The sequence below is a fragment of the Chiloscyllium plagiosum genome, unplaced genomic scaffold, assembly GCF_037043375.1.
Source record: "Chiloscyllium plagiosum isolate Xiang-an unplaced genomic scaffold, Cpla_swu_hap1 HiC_scaffold_18, whole genome shotgun sequence".
NCBI classification, from domain to species: domain Eukaryota; kingdom Metazoa; phylum Chordata; class Chondrichthyes; order Orectolobiformes; family Hemiscylliidae; genus Chiloscyllium; species Chiloscyllium plagiosum.
In genome coordinates this window covers 6,469,533-6,491,366 of record NW_028270156.1, presented here as the reverse complement: position 1 = coordinate 6,491,366, position 21,834 = coordinate 6,469,533, and the positions used below count along the sequence as shown (strand labels likewise).

The 21,834-nt window shown below is 43.5% G+C and overlaps 1 protein-coding gene across 11 annotated transcripts in view; it reads right to left on the bottom strand.

The window, feature by feature from the left end:
- Nucleotides 1-21,834, bottom strand: part of nav2a (neuron navigator 2a) — a 1,144,654-nt gene that overhangs the window by 585,849 nt on the left and 536,971 nt on the right. The window lies entirely within an intron of this gene.

The following is a 21,834-nucleotide window of genomic DNA, read 5'->3' as shown; positions in this document are numbered from 1 at the left end:
CCAAAAGCCTCCAATACCCCATGAAAATGCAATGATTACATTAACATACCAGACCACAGCCACCCTCAGAAGCAGGACTAGTGAAATCGGTGAGGAGCTGCTCATTAAGTTAAAGGCTGCTTCTCCTGGATATTTGGTGTTGACATGCTCACTATGAGCCTATACATTTGTTGGGATTGGAATTTTAAAAATGTTTCCAGGATTTTATATCTCTGCTATTTCAGTTGAACATGAGAGAAGTTAATAACACAGCAGTGATGTATATTAGCCTGCACAGTTCCACTGTTACCTTCGTGTAAGTCATGGGGAATATATGAAAATCTATTACAAAAGATGTAATGGCTAAGGCTTAGAGACTATGAACAGATTGGAAAGGGTCAACATGGACTTACGAAAGGGAGTTCTTGACAAACTGGTCGGAGGTTTTTCTTCAAGGGTGTTAGTATCAGAGTAGACAAGAGGGAACCAGTGGATATAGTGCATTTGAATTTTCAAAAGGCTCATCAATAAAACTCAAGCATGGGACTGGGGATAATATACTGGCATCGGTATAGGAAAGGAACCAGAGACCAAGAATAAATAGGTCATTCTCAGGCTGGCAGGCGATGACTGGGATCCTGCAAGGGTCAGTGTTTATAACCCAGCTATTCACAAAGTATATCAAAGATGTGGTAAAAAAAAATGTAGTAATTCTGAGTTTGTGAATGATGAACAAGGTGTAACAGTGAGATGCAAGGATTATGCAAAGGGATTTGGACAGGCTGAATGAATATAATGTGGCTAAGTGGAAAATTATCTATTTTGATAGGAGGAATGGAGGTGCAAAGTATGTCTAAGTTGGTAATGTCTAAGATTGGGATGTTTTGATGTCAAAGGGACATGGTGTCCATGTACATATGTGACTGAACGCAAACACGCAGATACAATTTGGAGTGCAAACGTTATGCTGGTGCTTATGGCAAAAGGATTTGAGTACAGATTCAAAGAAGTGGGCGGCACGGTGGCACAGTGGTTAGCACTGCTGCCTCACAGCGCCTGAGACCCGGGTTCAATTCCCGCCTCAGGCAACTGACTGTGTGGAGTTTGCACGTTCTCCCCGTGTCTGCGTGGGTTTCCTCCGGGTGCTCCGGTTTCCTCCCACAGTCCAAAGATGTGCAGGTTCAGGTGAATTGGCCATGCTAAATTGCCCGTAGTGTTAGGTAAGGGGTAAATGTAGGGGTATGGGTGGGTTGCGCTTTGGCGGGGCGGTGTGGACTTGTTGGGCCGAAGGGCCTGTTTCCACACTGTAAGTAATCTAATCTAAGAAGTCTTGCTTAAATTCTACAAAGATCTTGGTAAGGCCACACTTGGAGTACTGTGTAGCAGTTGTGGTGCCCGTGCCTAAGGAATGAGGTAGTACAGTGGAAGTTCACCAGACTGATTCATGGATGATGGGACTGTCCTTTCAGGAGAGATTGAGGAGACCCAGGCTGAATTCTCTTGAGTTTAGAAGAATGGCAGACTATCGCACGGAAATGTACTTAATTCTGAAAGGGTGCTGTACATCTCCATGACTCCATGACTGGGCAATGTTAATGCAGAAAGGATGGTTCTTTTAGTTGAGGACTGGGGAGAATTAAAACCAGGAGATGCAATCTCAGAAAAAGGAGCAATCAATATTGGACTGAGGCAAGAAGGATTTTGTTTTCGCTCAAAGCATAGTGAAATATTTGAAATTCTCTTCCCAAGAGAGCTTTGGAAGCTCAGTCATTGAGTACGTTCAAGACAGAAATCAGTAGATTTTCAGATCCAAATGACAACAAGAGATATGGGGATAGCAAGAGAAATGGCACTGAAATAGGTGATCATCTAGAATGGAGAAACAGACTTGAGGGGCTTAATGGTCTTCTTCTGCTCCATTACTTCTATTCCTGTCTTCTTATCAGAAATTCCCTGGTAGGTCACTGGTAAAATTCACAGGGTAATGTGGCCTTCAGTCATAAAGATTAAGTTTCCTGATCCAGCCTCTGAATTATGAGTTAGTGAATTTATTTTAGCCTGGGCTGTGTTAGCGAGTGCAGATTAGACTCAGTGCATTTGGAACAAGTGAGGAAATCATAGCCAATCAGCCAAGGCTCCAGCTGACAATTTGCATCATCCAGGTGAAAAACGAATATTTTGAAACACTTTAATTGTTATTTTGTGTTTGACAGGAGGAAGGGAAACCTCTGTAAAAGCTCTGTGACCTGTCCAGACTGCAAAATACTTTCTTAGATTGATGTGGTCAACCACGTAGCATTCTTAAATACCAACCAGATGTCTTGTCAAGATTGCACAACCCTATCATTTAGCCCATTGGCAAATTAACACTTAGCAAAAAGATACAAAGAGTTTAAAAAACATCTTGAAAAGTTTAGTTGCTGGGGCAGTGATGGTTTTAAAAATATTTCAGTGTTATAACAGATATATTCAGCTCTCTCCCTCTGACCTGGTGAATAACAATGGTGTCATTGTCTGCCAGGTCATGAGACTACAACAGTAGTATTAGATTGTTTTCTCAGTTTTGATCCATGTTGTTCCATCATTCCCACTCCAAGGGTGAAGATAAATAGGTGACTTCTACAAACCTTCTGAATGATACAGTGTGGGCTGCATGGTGGCTCAGTGGTTAGCACTGCTGCCTCACAGCACCAGGGACCCAGGTTCAATTCCTCCCTCAGGCAAATGTCTGCGCAGAGTTTGCACATTCTCCCCATGTCTGTGTAGGCTTCCTCCAAGTGGTCTGGTTTCCTCTCATAGTCCAAAGATGTGCAGGTTAGGTGGATTGGCCATGCTAAATTGCCCACAGTGTCCAGGAATGTGGAGGCTAGGTGGATTAGCCTTGGGAAATGCAGGGTTATAGGATTTGGTGGGGGGGGGGGGGAGTGGATGGGATGCTCTTCAGAGGGTGAGTGTGGACTTAATGGGCTGAATGACCTACTGCCACACTATAGGGATTCCATGACATACAGAAACAGTTTGTTTCATTAATGAGGCCTCTAACCTCTATCCAATATTCTCAGGTAACTTCAAGAACTTTCAAGATGTGAAAGCATGAGGTGCAAACACATGATTCATCACCAAATAGCACAAAATGTTAAATCCCGACCAAAAGTAAGTGTTTCTGAACAAAGTCGATCATCTTTACCAGAAATGACATCAAAATATTAGAGGTCTCCGCTACATTTGTATTTATAAGCTTAAGAATGAGAATCAGTTTTCCAACAACACTTCGGTGCTTCCCATAGCTTACAGGGACAGACGTGTAAATTCATAAGTACAAAACCATTGTTAAAAAAAAGTAAATTTTGACTTGCAAACTTCTGTTTTATTCATTCACAGGACATGGATGTCACTGGCCCACTATTGCCCAGTGGGCAGTTGAGAGTCAACCACATTACTGTAGGTCTGGAGTCACACTTAGGCCAGCCAGGTAAAGACACAATGCAGTTTCCTTCCTTAAAGGATATTAATGAACCAAATGGGTTCCTCTGACAATAGTTGAATGGTCATCATTGGACTCTTAATCCCAGATTTTTATTGAATTCGAATTCCATCATCTGCCAATGCAGGATTTGAAGCCAGATCAACAGAACATTACCTGCAATTAATAATGTAGCAACAATACCACTATGCCATTGTCTCCCCAAAGTGTCTGCTTTATTCCTGAACTTATTTGAATACCATATTCCTGATCAAACTGCAAACTGGTCAATAGCATTCATGCCACACGAATTCCAGGCAATGACCTCCAAAAAGACAGAATTTAAGCAAATTTCCTTTGAGATTCAATAACTGAATCTCCGATCATCAGCATCATGGGGTTTACCTTTGAGCTGAAACCTAACAGATTCAGCCTCATAAAAACTGTGCCTACAAAAGAGGGAAGGTGGTGTGGGTTCTATGATTGGCTTACTACCTAAATAAGAAAAGTATTTCCCCACTTTCTTCAAATCACCAATCAAAATGTTATTTAAATGAAAAAAAACTGCAGAAAGCCTCAACACAAAGGCACTTGGGGTATTTGTGCACGAACACAGAGAGCTAGCGCATAATTGTATTAGGTAATCAGAAAGGCTAATGGAATATTGGCCGTTATTACAAGGGTTTTTTTTGAATACAACAGTAGGGATGTCTTACTGCAACTGAAAATAGTGAGCAATTTGGTCCTTTTATTTAAGGATAGAGATTATTGCACTGCAGGCAGTTTAGAGAAGGTTCTCCCATATGAATGGATTGTCATATGAGCAAAGGCTATCAATGGAATTTAGAAGAATAAGAGGTGATCTCATTGAAAATACAGGAGTCTTAAGGAGCATGGCAGAGTAAATACTGAGAGAATGCTTCCCTTCATGGGTCAGTCTAGGACCAGAGGCAATGGTCTAGTGGCATCATCACTGGATTGTTAGTCCAGAGATCCAGATAATGATCCCGCCATCGCAGATGGTGGCATTTGCATTCAACAAATGATGGCCATGAATCCATTGTTGATTATTGGAAATACACATATGGTTCACTGATGTCCATTAAAGGAAGGAAACCACCATCCTTACTGGCCTGGCCTATATGTGACTCCAGACCCACAGCAATGTGGTTGAATCTGAACTGCCCCCTGGGCAATTAGGGATGGGCGATAAATGCTGATCTGGCCAGTGACATCCTCATCCCATGAAAGAAAAAAGTCTCAAAATAAAGCAGTGCCAATTTAAGACGGCAATGAGGAGGAATTCCCCTCAAAGGGTTGAGCCCTTGCAAAACCTTGCCAAAGAGGGCTGTGGGGACAGAGTCCTTCTGTATGTTTAAGGCTTACATAGATAAATTCTTGATCAGTTCCTATTTCTTATGGTGTTACAGAAAACTAGCCACCAGGATACATGAACACCAACTAGCCACAAAACGACATGACCCTCTCTCACTAGTATCCTTACATACAGATAAGGAAGGACACCACTTCGACTGGCACAACACATCCATCCTAGGACAAGTCAAACAGAGACATGCACGAGAATTCCTGGAAGCATGGCATTCCAACTGTAACTCTATCAACAAATACATTGAGTTAGACCCTATCTACCACCCCCTGAGAAAAAGAACCGGAAATGACGTCACCACAGGAAATTACATCACCACATGAAATGACATCATCAACCCAAAGAAACCCGAACATATAAATAGAAAGCAGGAATCAGTGGGCTTCACCTGAGGCCCACTGAAGATGTTACCTAGTAAGGTGACGAAACGTGTGGAAATGAACCTCCCAGCTCAGCAAGCAAACCTATATCCAGAACCTCAACTTGAGCCACAATCTTCTCAAAACTTGCTATGATGTTATGGTCCTACAGGTGTATACTGGAATACTACCCATCTGTCTGGATGAGTGGAGCTCCAATTACATTCAGAACGTTCAATACCACCCCAGGCAAAACAACTCTGCTCTGTGGCACCCAATCCAACACCTTCAACAATCACTCTTCTCTATCCAAACAGGCAACATCTGCCACCTAGAAGGACAGGCTGGCAGCAGCTGAGTGGGCCCATCAGCACTTGCAAGTTCCCCTCAAGACATGCACCATCCTGAATGAAACAATATTACCGTTCCTCATTGTCACTGGGTCAAATTTCTGGAACTTGCTCCCGAACAGTATTGTGGGAGTATATTAATCCCACAGACTCCAGTGGTTCATCACCACCCAGTTAGAAGTGGGCAATAATTGGCAACAGCATTGATGATAAACAAATCCTAGAAACAAACAGATTAGTAAATCTTCCACAGCAATGCTAAAAGTAGAATCACAACTGGCAGAGTTTGATGAAGCTCTGGAGAAAAGCTTGCACATTAAACCAATAAAATATTCACAAAACGTTGAATGCATAACATGTTGCACTCCTCCGCTACAATATTTCCTGCCAAGTCCCACCAAAAACAGACTAAGTTCAAAGTTTCTATGTTCTTAAATGCAAAAAGCAGGCTCTACATTAATTGTGAGGCACATAAACTGAATATAAGCTGAGGGCCTCTATGTGTACAAAATAATGCAGGCTTGTTCTACCCTCCAGCTCCAGTTAGACACAAGATGCGTGCCACACACTCATTTATTTTAATCACATATTAAATAAGATAGACAACCCCTAATGATTGCTCCACCATTCGATAAGCTCTTGTTCGACCTGATCTTGAACACAACACTATCATCCATTCTGTCCCGTAAATAACACAATGCGAATCTCTGCATATTGTCATAGAGTCGTAGAGATGTGCAGCATTGAAAGAGACCCTTCAGCCCTTCAGTCCAACCCATCCATGCTGACCAGATATCCCAACCCAATCTACTCCCACCTGCCAGCACCTGGCCCATATCCCTCCAAACCCTTCCTATTCATCGACCTATTCAAATGCCTTTAAAATGGTGCAATTGTACCAGCCTCTACCACTTCCTCTGGCAGCTCATTACATACACGTACCACCCTCTGCATGAAAAGGTTGCTCCTTAGGTCTCTTTTATACCTTTCTCCTCTCACCCTAAACCTATGCCCTTTAGTTCAGCACTCCCCCACCCCAGGGAAAAGACCTTGTCTATTTATCCTATCCCCATGATTTTGTAAACCTTTATAAGGTCACCCCTCAGCCTCCGACGCTCCAGGGAAAACAGTCCCAGCCTGTTCAGCCTCTCCCTGTAGCTCAAATCCTCCAACCCTGGCAACATCCTTGTAAATCTTTTCTGAACCCTTTCAAGTTTCACAACATCTTTCCGATAGGAAGGAGACCAAAATTGCACACAATATTCCAACAGTGGCCTAACTAATGTCCTGTACAGCCGCAACATGACCTCCCAACTCCTGTACTCATTACTCTGATCAGTAAAGGAAAGCATACCAAAAGCCTTCTTCACTATCCTATCTACCTGCAACTTCACTTTCAAGGAGCAATGAACCTGCACTCCAAGGTCTCTTTGTTCAGCAACACTCCTGAGGACCATACCATAAATCTTGATAACATTGGGAGTCTCTTTTTGATGAAGGTCAATACAAATGACAAAGTTCCTCATCATCTCCAAAGTGAAGATCAGCCTTTGGGTGACTCAGAGGTAAGAGAGTATTTGAGGACCAGGTTCTCAAAACCCGAGGCTAAGGTAGGTCATGGCTGACTTGGCAGCAGTGATCTCGACAATCCTGTATGTTACAGAGACTGAAGCAACCTCCAACTGAAACCTCACAGCACTGGAGAAGTCCCACCTGTCATGCTTTCACACAATCCTCCAAATCCATGAAAGGCAGCCCAACAGCAGCATCCACTGCCAAGCCAACATGCCCAACATCAAGGTGTTAATCAATCAAATGAGGCTTTTTATTTGTATGCCTGACTCCAGAGTGCTGCAGTAACTATTCTAATCAAAATGTGGCTGTGGCAAATAGTTCACAGGACAGTGGTCTTCAGGGCTGTTACTACAGATCAAACACATATTGTTCATTCTTATATGTAGATCTTAAGGCTAAAGGAATCAAAGGGTATGGCAGAAAATGGGCACAGAGGACTGTGTTGGATGATAGGCCATGATCATATTGAAGGGGGAGCAGGCTCAGAGGACTGAATGGCCTACTCCTGCTCCTGTTTTCTATGTTTACTACAGACACATAGAACTCGCAGTTTGTGAACAACCAAAGTGGTGAAGGCTCATTCAGGAAGGGAATGAGCACGTTGAGAGATTTCACCGGGAACATGCTGAGTTGAAGTCCAGGCATCAGAGGGAGAACGCAAACCTCTCAATAACACATCTACCTGACCCTCCAAGAACGTTACCATTGCCCTGTGTGTGGCAAAGTCTGCAGATCATACCATTGGTCTTTAGAGCCTCCCCATCAAACACACAGAAACACTAAACACAGGAGGACGCCATTTGACTCCTCAAGCCTGCTGCACCATTCAATATGATTATGGCTGATCATTGAGCTCAATCCCATCCCTAATGCCCCCCATTTCTTGTTCCCTTCAGCCACAAGAGCTGCATCTACCTCCTTCCTGAAAACACACAATGTTTTAGCCTGAACCATATTCTGTGGTGGTGAATTCCATAGACTCACCACACTCTGAGTGAAGACATTTCTCCTCATCTCAGGCCTAAAAGATTTACCCCTCATCCTTAAACTATGACCCTTGGTCCTGGACTCCTCCACCGTTGGGAACATCCTTCCTGCATTTAACCTGTCTAGTCCTGTTATAATTTTCATTGGTTTCCATGAGAAACCTCCTCATTCTCCCACACTGCAGGGAATACAACCCGAACAGGCTCATTCTCTCCTCATACATCAATCCTGCCATCCCAGGAATCAAACTGATAAACCTTCACTGCATTCCCTTTACTGCAAGAACATTGTTCTTCAGATAAGCAGATCAAAACTGCACACTGTATTGCAGGTGTGGCCCCATCAATGCTCTGTATAATCGCAGCAAGACATCCTTGTCCCTATATTTGAATCCTCTTGCTATGAAACTATCAAACTGAAGTGGAAGTGAGTCATCCTTAATCCATTCTCCCTGGAGGATCCTAAGAGGAAATATTTTTAAAAAGTCCAAGCATTCTTCCACCTGAGCCCTCAATATAGCTAATGGTGCAGTCTGCACAGCTCTCTAGGGTAAAGAATTCAATGGATTTTTGTTTTACTTATTCATGGGATGTAAATAGCACTAGTAAATCTAACATTTAATGTCCACTAAAAATGTCCTTGGAAAGGTGATGCTTAAGGGTCATTTTCACCTGCAGCAGATGTTGTGCACTCACAGTGTGGTTAGGGAGTGAGATCCAGGTTTTTTAGGGAGTGAGAGCCAGGCTTTTGACCCAGCGATGCTGAGAAAACAGTCAGAAAGTTCCATGTCAGGATGGTGAATGGATTGCAGGGAAGTTTGCAAGTGCTTGTGCGCCCCCACCCCATCCCACCCCATGCCTGCTTCCCTTGTCTTTCTCAATGGTCGGTATTGAGGGATTGCTGCTGAAGGAGCTCTGGCAAGTGGCTACAGAGCTTCTTGTGGGTTCTGCACACTGCAGCCACAGTGTGTCATTGGTATAGGAAGTGGATGCTGAATGTATTAATAGTGTGCCAATCAAACAGCCTGCTGTCTCTCCTGAATGGTATTAAATTCTTAAGTTTTATTAGAACTGTTACATGCAGGTAATTCAAGAGTATGCTATCACATTCCTATTACATGCTTTATAGATGGCAGACAGGTTTTGGGAAGTTAAGAGGCGAGCAGGATTCATTGCCTCTGCTGACCGAATCCTTTAGCCAATGCATGGTTAACCTAGTTCAATTTCTGGTCAATACCCTCCCCAGGATGCTGATGGCAATGGATTCAGCAATGGGAAGGTCAAGTGGAGATGGTTATATTCTCTATTGTTGGGCACGGTTATTGTCTAGCTCTTGCATGGCATGGATGTTCCTTGCTGCATGTCAACATAAATGTGAATGTTATCCAGCTTTTATGCAGACATGGACTGCTTCAGTATCTGAGGAGTTGTGACTGGAACAGACACAGTGCAGTCAGTGAACATCCCTGCTTCAGACCTCACTGAAGATCATTGATGAAGCAACTGAAGTTGTTTGGGCCCAAGACTGGAATCTGAGGAAGTCTTACACAGATGTTCCGGAGCTGGGAAGAATAACTCCAACAAGCACAATCACCATGTGAGGTATGACGAGTGAAGATTCTCCCCACAAGTTCCCCTGAACAATTTTCCTCATGCTCCCTGATGTTAGATTTAGTCAAGTGCAATTTTGATGTCAAAAGTAATTATTTTCAGTTGCCCTGTTGGAACAAGACTGTAAGAAAATCAGGAGATGACTGGTCCTGGTGGGACTTCAATCCTTACAGGAGAAATTCCTCCTCATTTCAGTCTTAACTCGATAGGTACTTATCCTGAAATTATATCCTCTAAGTTCAGAGACCCCCATAACAGGAAACCTCATCTCAGCATCGAACCACACTATCAGAATTTTACACCTGGGAATAGGACCATCTCTCAATCTTTTGAACTCTAATGAGGATAGACCCAAACTGCTCAATTTCGCCTCATAAGACAACTCCTTCATCCCAGGAATCAAACTCACGATTGCCTTCAACACAGGCTTACCCTTCCACAGATAAGGTGGCACAAACTATGTACAGTACTCTAAATGGGTCTTATCAATGTGGACATTCAAAGCAAGATTTTCTTAATTCAATATCACAGCCTCCTTGGAATAAAAAACAAACATTCCATCCACCCTCTTGGCAGTGTGGAGGAACACACGAATCCACAGATCCCTCCAAGTTGCCACCTAAATTGATAGGGTTGTTAAGAAGGCGTATGGTGTGTTGGCATTCACTAGCAGGGTGATTGAGTTTATGAGCCGTGGGGTTATGGTGCAGCTCTATTGAGCCCTGATTCGACCACATTTGGAATATTGTGTTCAGATCTGGTCGCCTCTTATGCGGAGGGTGTGGAAGCTTTGGAGAGGGTGCAGAGGAGATTTACCAGGATGCTGCCTGGACTGGGCGGGGGCATGTCTTATGAAGAAAAGTTGAGGGAGCGCGGACTTTTCTCATTGGAGTGAAGAAGGGTGAGAGGCAACTTTGGAGGTGGGCACAATGGATTAGTGGTTAGCACCGCTGCCTCATAGCGCCAGGGACCTAGGTTCGATTCCACCTTCGGGCAACTGTATATGTGGAGTTTGCACATTCTCCCTGTGTCTACATGGGTTTCCTTCCACAATCCAAAGATGTGCAGGTTCAATGAATTGGCCATGCTAAATTGTCCACAGTGTTAGTTATTAGTCAGGGGTAAATTTAGGGTAGGGGAATGGGTCTGGGTGGGTTACTTTTCGGAGGGTTGGTGTGGACTTGTTGGGTCGAAGGGCCACACTAGGAATTTGCATTCTAAAGAGGTGTACAAGATGATGAAAGGCATAGATAGAGTGAATAGTCAGAGACTTTCCTACAGTGGAAATGGCTATCATGAGGGGAATACTTTTAAGGTGATTGGAGGAAGGGTTAGGGGAGGTGTCGGAGGTAGGTTCTTTACACAGAGAGTGATGGATGTGTGGAATGCTCTACCAGTGGTGGTAGTAGAGTCAGAGACATTGGGGACATTTAAGAGATTCTTGGATAGGCACACAGAAGATAGTAAAATGAAGGTTATGTTGGCAAGTTTGATCTTAGAGTAGGATAAAAGGTTGGCACAACATCGTGGGCCGAAGGGCCTGTACTGTGCTGTATTGTTCTCTATTCTCGGTTTCTATTCCATTTATACTCCTCATCATTTGTTGTGCTGAAAAGTGAACATATATATTTCATGTACCAAGACACCCAGTACCTTGACACCACGACATTCTGTCGTCTCTGTACACTTAAACGATATCTTGTTTTTCTATTCCTCTGAACAAATGGATAACCTTACAATTTCCAAACAGGTACTCCATCTGCAGTATCTTCATCAGTTTACTGATCCCTTTGGGCTGTTTCCATGGCCTTTGGTGATAGTGTTGGAAAGAGAGTGGGCTGAGGAAATGGGAGGGAGTTATGTTGGGTCCAATCCCTACAGAGTTTGCGCCATCATTGCAAGTTTCCGGGGTCTGCCTGGCAAATGCCTCAGCTGCCTATCGAACATTGACAGTAGTCAACATTTCAGCAAAAGAATAGAAGGGGGATGTTGGGAATCTGAAACAAAATCAGAAATTGCTGGAGAAATTCAGTAGGTCTGACAGCATCTATGAGAAAAAACAAAGTTAACCCTTCAAGTCTAGTGAACCTTCTTCAGAACTGGAACTGGAACTGAGTTCCACGGTTGCTGGACTCAAAATGCTAACTCTGACTTCTCTACCTACAGATGTTGCCAGACATTTTGAGTTCCTCCAGCACATTAGGTTTCGAGGCAATGCTTATACTTGAGGTTCCAACAAGGGATGAGTTTACAGCACCATTGGCCAAGCGTTGTGGGTGGAGTGCTCCTTACCTCACCCACCACAACACAGAGAGGCTGCTAGCTCAGCAGAAGTGCCCTTTCAGTGGCAGGAATGAGGGGGAGAAGGAGTGGGCAGAGTGGCCATCAAAATCAGATGCACCATCCTCAAAACATCTATCGTTGCTCATGGAAGGTCACACCAACAGAACAGACCACTCAGCTAGAAAAGCTTGTTCCTCTGAAATTTTAGTTAAAATTTTCCTCCCTGTTCCCCGCACATGTTGCAATGCCCATGAGGTCTCCTACGTGCCTGAGCAGCTCCCACCACTCCATTGACAGTCAGTGTTGAACAGTGCAGAGAAAGGTCCTTTGATCCATCATGTCCGTTCTGGGCATTAAGTATCGAGTCTCATTATTCAGCACTTGGTTCAAAGCATTGTATATGATGGTGCTTCAAGTGCTCAGCCAAACACTTATAGAGTCAAACAGTACAGAAATAGACCCTACAGTCCAACTCATCCACACCAACCAGACATCCCAATCTGACCTAGTTCAATCTGCCAACATTTGGCGCAAATCCTTCTCACTCATATTACTCATCCAGATGCTTTTTAAGTATTATAATTGTATCAGCCTCCACCATTTCCTCTGGCAGCTCATTCCACACATGTACACCCTCTGCATGAAAAAGGTTACCCCTCAGGTCCTTTTTAAATCTTTCTCCTCTCACCCTTAACCTATGCCCTCTAGTTTTGGACTCCCCCACCCTAGGAAAGGGACCTTGGCTATTCACCATATCCATGCCCCTCATGATTTTATAAACCTCTGTAAGGGCACCCCTCAGCCTCCGGCACTCCATGGAAAATCCCCGAGCCTATTCAGCCTCTTCCTGTAACTCAAGCTCTCCAATCTAAACTACATCACAGTAAATCATTTCTGCACCCTCTCAAGTTTAACAATGTCCTTCCTACAGAGGGGCGATGAGAATTATACACAGTATTCCAAAAGTGGCTTCACCAATGTCCTGTACGGCCACAAAATTACATCCCAACGCCTGTACTCAATGTTCTGACCAATGAAAGCAACACTGCCAAATGCCTTCTTCACCACCCTGTCTATCCGCAACTTCACTCTCAAGGAACTATACACTTGTACCCCTATGTCTCTTAGCTCGGCAACATTCCCCAGTGTCCTCTCTTCAAACATATAAATCCGTGCTTAATTTATTTTACCAAAATGCAACACCTAGTCCAAAAGTGTACAGGTTAGGTGAATCGGACATGCTAAATTGCCCTTAGTGTTAGGTGCAGGGGTAAATGTAGGGGAATGGGTCTGGGTGGGTTCACTTCGGCGGGTCGTTGTGGACTTGTTGGGCCGAAGGGCCTGTTTTCACACTGTAAGTAATCTAATCTAATCTAACATTTACCTTCATTAAACTTCATCTGCTACTCCTCAGCCCAATGGCCCATCTGATTAAGGTCCTGTTGTACTCTTAGATCTTCTTCACTGCCCACTACACCACCAATTTTGGCGGAATCCACAAACTTACTAACCATGCCTCCTATATTCACATTAAAATCATTTAAAAACCATCAAAAAGCAGTGGATCCAGCACTGATCCTTGTGGCATACCATTGGTTATAGGCCTTTAGTCCAATTAGTCCTCTACCATCACCCTTTATCTCCTACCTTTACGCCAATTTTGTATCCAATTGACTAGCTCCCCTGGATCCAATGTGATCTAACCTTATTAACCAGTCTACCATGTGGAACCTTATTGAACGTCTTGCTGAAATCCATGTAGACGTCTACCACTCTGCCTTCATCAATCTTTGTCACTTCTTCAAAAACCTCAATCAAGTTAGTGAGACACAATTTCCCACACACAAAGCCACATTGACTATACCTAATCAGTCACTGCCTTTCCAAATGCATGCAAATCCTATCCCTCAGAATCCCTTCCAACAACTTACCCACCACTAACATCAGGTTCACTGGTCTATAGTTCTCTGGCTTTTTCTTGCAGTGTTTCTTAAATAATGGCACCTCATCAGTCAACCTCCTTACCCTTAATTTATTTCTTAAATATTGTTAAGGTTCCCACCTTGACTGATGAGTTCCAGATACTCACCACCCTCTGGGTCAAGACTTAGAACATAGAACATAGAACATAAAACATAGAAAAGTACAGCACAGAACAGGCCCTTTGGCCCATGATGTTGTGCCGAGATTTAATCCTAATGTAAAATATAGTAACTTAACCTACGCACCCCTCAACTCACTGCTATCCATGTGCATGTCCAGCAGACGCTTAAATGTCCCCAATGACTTTGCTTCCACCACCACAGCTGGCAACGCATTCCATGCATTCACAACTCTCTGCGTAAAGAATCTATATCTGACATCTCCTTTACACCTTCCTCATAATATCTTCAAACATGACTCCTCATACCAGTCAATCCTGCCCTGGGGAAAAGTCTCTGGCTATTGACTCTATCTATTCCACTCATTATCTTGTATACCTTGATCAGGTCTCCTCTCTTCCTCCTTCTCTCCAGAGAGAAAAGTCCGAGCTTATTCAAACTTTCTTCATAAGGCAAGCCCTCCAGCCCAGGCAGCATCCTGGTAAACCTTCTTTGCACCCTCTCCAGAGCCTCTGTATCTTTCCTATAGTAGGGCGACCAGAACTGGACACAATATTACAAGTGTGGTCTCACCAGGGACTTGTAGAGCTGCAGCAAAACCTCGTGGCTCTTAAACTCGATCCCCCTGTTAGTGAAAGCCAAAACACCACAGGCTTTCTTAGCAACCCTATCCACTTGGCTGGCAACTTTGAGGGATCTATGTACTTGCACACCCAGATCCCTCTGTTCCTCCACACTGCTAAGAATCCTGTCTTTAATCCTATATTCAGCATTCGGGTTCGATCTTCCAAAATGCATCACTTCACATTTATCCAGGTTGAACTCCATCTGCCATTTCTCAGCCCAGCTCTGTATCCTGTCTATGTCACGCTGCAGCCTGCAGTAGCCCTCGATACTATCGACGACTCCTCCAATCTTTGTGTCATCAGCAAATTTACTAACCCTCCCCTCAACCTCCTCATCCAAGTCATTTATAAAAACTATAAAGAGCAGAGGCCCAAGAACAGAGCCCTGCAGGACCCCACTCAACACTGACCTCCCGACAGAATACTTTCCATTTACAACCACTCTCTGCCTTCTGTCCAACTGCCAAATCTCCCTGTATCCCATAATTCCCAACTTTATGAATGAGCCTACCATGGGGAACCTTATCAAATGCCTTGCTGAAGTCCATATACACCACATCCACTGCTCGACATTCGTCGACCTGTCTTGGCACATCCTCAAAGAGCTCAATAAGATTTGTGAGGCATGACCTGCCTCTCACAAAGCCATGCTGACTGCCTTTAATCACACTATGCTTTGGCAAATAGTCATAAATCCTATCCCTCAGAATTCTTTCCAAAACTTTGCTGACTACTGATGTAAGACTGACTGGTCTGTAATTGTCAGGGATTTCCCTATTACCCTTCTTGAAAAGAGGAACAACATTCATCTCCTTCCAATCCTCCAGTATGACTCCCGTGGAGAGTATGGAGGCAAATATCTTCACCAGCGGCTTAGCAACCTCCTTTCTCGTTTTCTGGAGCAGCCTAGGATAAATCTTCCCTGAAATAAATTCTTCCCTAAATGTCCATTAAACCTCGTGCCACTTACCTTACATCTATGTCTCCTGGTTGTTAATGTCTCCACTAAGGGGAAGTGCTTCTCACTGTCCAGGTATTTTTGAATCAATGTGCTTCGATAAGTCAAGACACACTTCCGGAGCAGATGGCACTTTAACCCATGCCACCTTGCTCAGAGGCAACTACAAAAGCACCTTAAATTAGTAATCAGTTGTTTTTGCCCTTCATAATGTTGTACAGCACAATCAAATCATCCTTCTCTGCTCTAAGGAAACCAACTCCAGGCTTTCGAGTTTCTCATCATTGATTGTTGAAACTTTATTGCTGGAACAGCACAGCAGGTCAGGTAGCATCCAGGGAACAGGAGATTCGACGTTTCGGGCACAGGCCCTTCTTCAGGAATGGCCTGTGCCCGAAACGTCGAATCTCCTGTTCCCTGGATGCTACCTGACCTGCTGTGCTGTTCCAGCAATAAAGTTTCAACTTTGATCTCCAGCATCTGCAGACCTCACTTTCTCCTCGAGTTTCTCATCATACCTTGATTGCTCCAGCCCAGGTGAACCACCTCTGCAGCCCCCTCCAGTGCACTCACATGATTCCTAGTGTACTCCATCTGTGGCCCAAATTAATGCCGTCCCATCAAAATCTCCCTGCTCTTGTACTCAGTGCCTCGGCTGGTAAAAGGAAAGTATCCATAGGCCTTCCATCTGTCTTATGGCCTTCAAGGATCTGTGGACATACAAAACAAGGTTCCTCCGAACCTCTATACTTCTTAGGTTCCCACCATTTATTGTCTACTCCCTCGATTTGTTAATCCGCCCAATCTCTCACTTCTCAGGATTAAATTCATTGGCCATTGTTCTCCTCAGCTGATCAGCCTGTCTATATTGGCCTGTGGTCTAAGGCTTTCCTTCTCGTTATTTACTATTCCACCAGTTTTCATGTAATCTGTGATCAAATCTTTTACATTCATGTCTAGATCATTAATGTACGTGGCAAACAGCAAAGTCCCCAGCACCTAACCCTGTGGTACACCATTAGATATAGGCTTCCAGTTACAAAAACAACATTCGACCATCACCCTTTGACTCCTGCCACTAAGTCAATTTTGATCCAAATATCCCTGGCTTTTCCCTTTTGACCAGTTGTGACACTTTGTCAAAAGCCTGACTGAAGGCCATGTCGACCATATCAACTGTACTATCCTCATCAACACACCTAGTCACCTCCTTTATAAGCTGTCAAATATGATCTTCCCCTGACAGAGCCTTGGTACTATCCTCAATTAATCCTTGACTCCAAGCGGAAACTAATTCAGTCCCTCAGAATTCTTTCCAATAGCTTCCCTGATGTCAGATTCACTGGCTTATTCTTACTGACCTTCTTGAATATTAGCTGACTCCGGTCCTCTGGCACCTATCCTGAGGAGGAGCCAGAGAGGATTTGAAAATAATGTCAGAACTTCTACAATTGCCTCCCTTGATTCCCTGAGCCTGGAGATTTCTCCAACCCTATGCCACTAAAACCTCTTCTTGTTCACGTTGGTGCTGTTCGAATCCTGGGGAAACTGGCACTTCGGCCCAACAAGTCCACACCAACCCTCCGAACAATAACCAACGCAGACCCCCTATCCTATTATCCTACATTTACCCCTGATTAGTGCACCCAACCTACACATCCCTGAAAACTACGGGCAATTTAGCGTGGCCAATCCACCCTTACATGGCCATCTTTGGACTATGGGAGGAAACCGGAACACCTGGAGGAAACCCACGCAGACACAGGGAGAATGCATAAACTCCACACAGACAGTTGCCCAAGACTGGAATCGAACCCGGGTCCCTGGCGCTGTGAGCCACCATACCGCTCACTGTTGAGAGGCTTGAGCTCAGTTGGCAGAATGAGGAACCAATCACTGTCGAGAATGGCAGAATCAGAGAAAACAAACGAGGAGGACACTTCCAGGAATGCCATTCTACCCAATACATTTGTGAAAAGAGTAGGCCTGGGATCCCATTTGCTCCTGAGGGCTCTATACCAAAGCCCATTGGAAATTTTAGCCCATCTTTCCCACAGCTTGCATTCCCACCTATCTTTGAATGGTTGCCAAATTTGACTCCAAAACACTTACTCCCTTCACCCAGTTCAGAGATAGTCTGGAAAGAGTCTGTAATGAGGCCCCAGCACTAATCCTGTTGACAATTCCCTGTTTTCAGTGTGCAAACCTGAAGATCACCCATTTATCCTAATATTTTATTTCCTGCTTATTACCCGGCTCTCTAACTATGCTAATATTTTATGCAAAGCAGTATCTAAGTCAATAAAGATGATAGCAGCAGTTTTACAGATGTTTCAGTATAAACTCTAACATACCAATATAACCATTGCATATACCACTGAATGTTAACAATGTCATCCTCCTAAACTGTAATGTCAGTGACCCTCACTAACATAAGGTCCAAAGACAGAAGCCTTTTCTGTCCAACAGTGGAATGGAGTTGCTGAAGTTCCAACAAGCAACACATACACTGTGAGGTACTGTAACTATGTACATTGTATAAACTGGTCACATACACAGGATGGCAACTTGCCTAAACCACCATGTAACAAGTACAGTGGTGGTTTGCATAGCCAAATTGCACAGTGTGAAGCTGCTGCCCATCAAACAGAAGACATGGTTATTACAGCTGGATATCTGTCACAGAAGACGACAGAGAAATTAGAGCACAGAAACTGGCCATTCATCCCAACCAATCCAGGGTTGGTGTACGCCCAAGCTATTTCAATATCTCTTTATTCTTCCCTCCTCAGACCACCTACTCAGTTCTGACTATTGATGATCTCCATTTCTACTGCAGTCTGGAAGTACACTTCACTGCTCCCTGCCTAAATGTTTCTGCTGCTCTGTGTCACATAAGATCATAAAACCAGAACAAGTTATCAGTGGAAGTAAGCCATTCTACCCATCGAGTCTGCTCCACTATTTAATAAGATCATGGCCAATCTGAAAATCCTCAACTCCACTTTCAAAGCCGTTGCATTTTTTTATATAGAACATAGAACATTACAGGGCAGTAGAGGCCCTTCAGCCCTCGATGTTGCACCAACCTGTGGATCCAATCTGAAGCTCATCTAACCTACACTATTCCATTCTCATCCAAATGCCAATCCAATGACCATTTAAATGCCCTTAAAGTTGGTGAATCTACTACCGTTGCAGGCAGTGCATTCCACGCCCTTACTACTCTCTGAGTAAAGAAACTACCTCGGACATCTGTCCTATATCTATCACCCCTCAATTTAAAGCTACGTCCCCTCATGCTAGCCATCGCCATCTGAGGAAAAAGGCTCGCCCTGTCCACCCTATCTAACCCTCTGATTATCTTATATGTCTCAATTAAGTTGCCACTCAACCTTCTTCTCGCTAATGAAGACACCCTCAAGTCCCTCAACCTTTCCTTTAAGACCTTCCCTCCATAACAGGCAACATCCGAGTAAATCTCGTCGGAACCATTTCCAAGGCTTCCACATCCTTCCTATAATGCAGTGACCAGAACTGTACATAATACTCCAAAAGTGGCTGCACCAGAGTTTTGTACTGCTGCAGCATGATCTCATGGTTCCAAAACTCAGTCCCCCACTAGTAAATGGACTCCAGGATGAACATTGCCCATCAACACCACCCTCTGTCTTCTTTCAGAGAGCCAATTTCTGATCCAAACCACCAAATTATCCTCAATCCCATGCCTCTGTACTTTATGCAATAGCCTACCATGGGGAACCTTATCAAACGCCTTACTGAAATGCATATATACCACATCAATGGCTTTACCCTCATCCACCTGTTTGGTCACCTTCTCAAGGAACTCAATAAGGTTTGTGAGGCATACCTACCCCTTCACAAAACCACGTTGACTATCCCTGATCAACTTATTCATCTCTAGATGATTATAAATCCTATCTCTTATAACCCTTTCCAACACGTTACTCACAACCGAAGTAAGGCTCACAGGTCTATAATTTCCAGGGCTGTCTCTACTCCCCTTCTTGAACAATGGAACAACATTACCTATCCGCCAGTCTTCTGACATTATTCCTGTTGACTAAGATGACTTAAAGATCAAAGCCAAAGGCTCGGCAATTTCCTCCCTGGCTTCCCAGAGAAATTATAGTTTATCTTGTACTTATATAAACTCTTAGCTATCTATAATATTTAAACATGAATCATTTCTTCATTAACTTGTTAAAATCTTCAATCTCCCCTGGTCAAATGACCAAAGTGTCAATTTTTTGCAAGTCTTTCTTCACATTCTTTGCTTCCTTGCAGGTAAACCCCTGATGCCACTTGTGGTCACAGCCACTTGTGGGGTCATCGTGAATTACCTTTTATGACCCCATAATCCCACCATAATTTCTGACCTGAAAACTATCCTAATTCGAGAATATGATACTGGCACATTTCATTTCCTCATATAACAGCTCTTGTCTGCAGCGAGCTCCCCAGTACACCACTTAGCATCTCCCTTTCCAGCTCCTTCCAGCCTTGAGTTTATCAGTTAATGAGCCCACCCGACTGATTTGCCAAGGCAAAAGCTTTGATGCTTCTTTGTCCAATGTCACATGGCTCTCAAACACGAGTCTGAGTTGCAACTGAGAATATAGATCTCAAATAAAGAAACAGTCTTGTTGCCATAAATGGTGACCATTCAGCAATTTACACCTTCACTCATCGCAGGGATACACACAAAAAATGCAAAAACATTCAGCCATTTTATAAATTGTAATACAATGTTTGATGGGTCAACAGACATAAAAGCTTCATTTTCTTTTCCATATCTTACAACATTCTCCCAATTTTCTCTGCCCAAAATTGGTAATGCTGCATTATAACAAATGGAAGCCTTTAGCTGGTTACTATTCCGAGTAGCAATTGAAACATTACCTAATTTAGCTTTCTTTGAAAGGCTGCAGAAGGCTACATGAAACTGCAGAACAAATCTGACAAGGCTTTCATTTTAGTTTACACAATTGCAGGAGATATATTGTACCTCAGCTAAGCAAAAATCAAGACAATTATTATTTAACCCTCACAATTTTAGTCATGTTTACCAGCTGCAATGTGTTCTCATTTAATTTCACCAATAATCCTGGGTTTTTTTTGAAACAGAGATGACAAGGTTAAAACTGAAGGAATTCTCAACAGTCTGCTTCTGTGTGTTGGAAGGAGCAGCAATTGTGCACTAGTAACAAGCAATTAACTTCAGCAAGAAGATCCAGGCACTATCTCTGCACTAATAATAAAAATTATACCAATCTTAGTTGCAGACACAAATCCCTTCATATTCTGGCACCAGTCCAAACCTCTACCCTACATACTGTAGCCTGATATGTCATACTGACCAGCAACTACAGCAGAATGTGCCGTTGATAATAAAATGCAGGGCACCTGGCCAAATTGAACTGAATATCCTGTCATTTCACATCACTCCTAACTGCTGTCATTTATTTTCCCTTTATTTTTTCACAGGGCATGGACATCACTGGGGAGACCAGCATTTCGGAGTTCTGCTCCACTGGGAGGCGATGATATAGTTGTAATGATACAGGACTAGTCAATCCAGTACCCCAGATTAATGTTCTGAGGTCATAGCCCAAATCCTACCATGACCAATGGCGGAAATTTGAATTCAGATAAACCTGGAATTAAAAGTCAAATGACGACAATGAAACTGTTTTCAATTGTCATTAAAAACCCACCTGCTTCACCAGTACCTTTTTGAGAAAGAAATCTGCAGTCCATACCTGGTCTGATCTACATGCGATTCCAGACTCCCAGCAACATGCTTGACACTTAACTGCCCTCTGTGCAATTAGGGAATGGGCAATAAATGCTGTGCCCAGCCAGGAACACCCACATTCACTGAATGAGGAAATACACTGTCCTTCCTAATTGCCCTACTGGGACAACTGAAGAGAGAGTTAAGAATCAACTACATTGCCGGGGGTCTGGAGTTACATGTAGGTCAGATCAGATAAGGATGGCAGATTTCCTACCCTAAAGGGCATTAGTGAGCCAGGCAATCATTGATCTGACACTAATTCCAAATATTATAAACTAAATGTAAACAGCATTAGCTATGGTGGGGTTTGAATATGCATCTCAAAGCTTTGCCC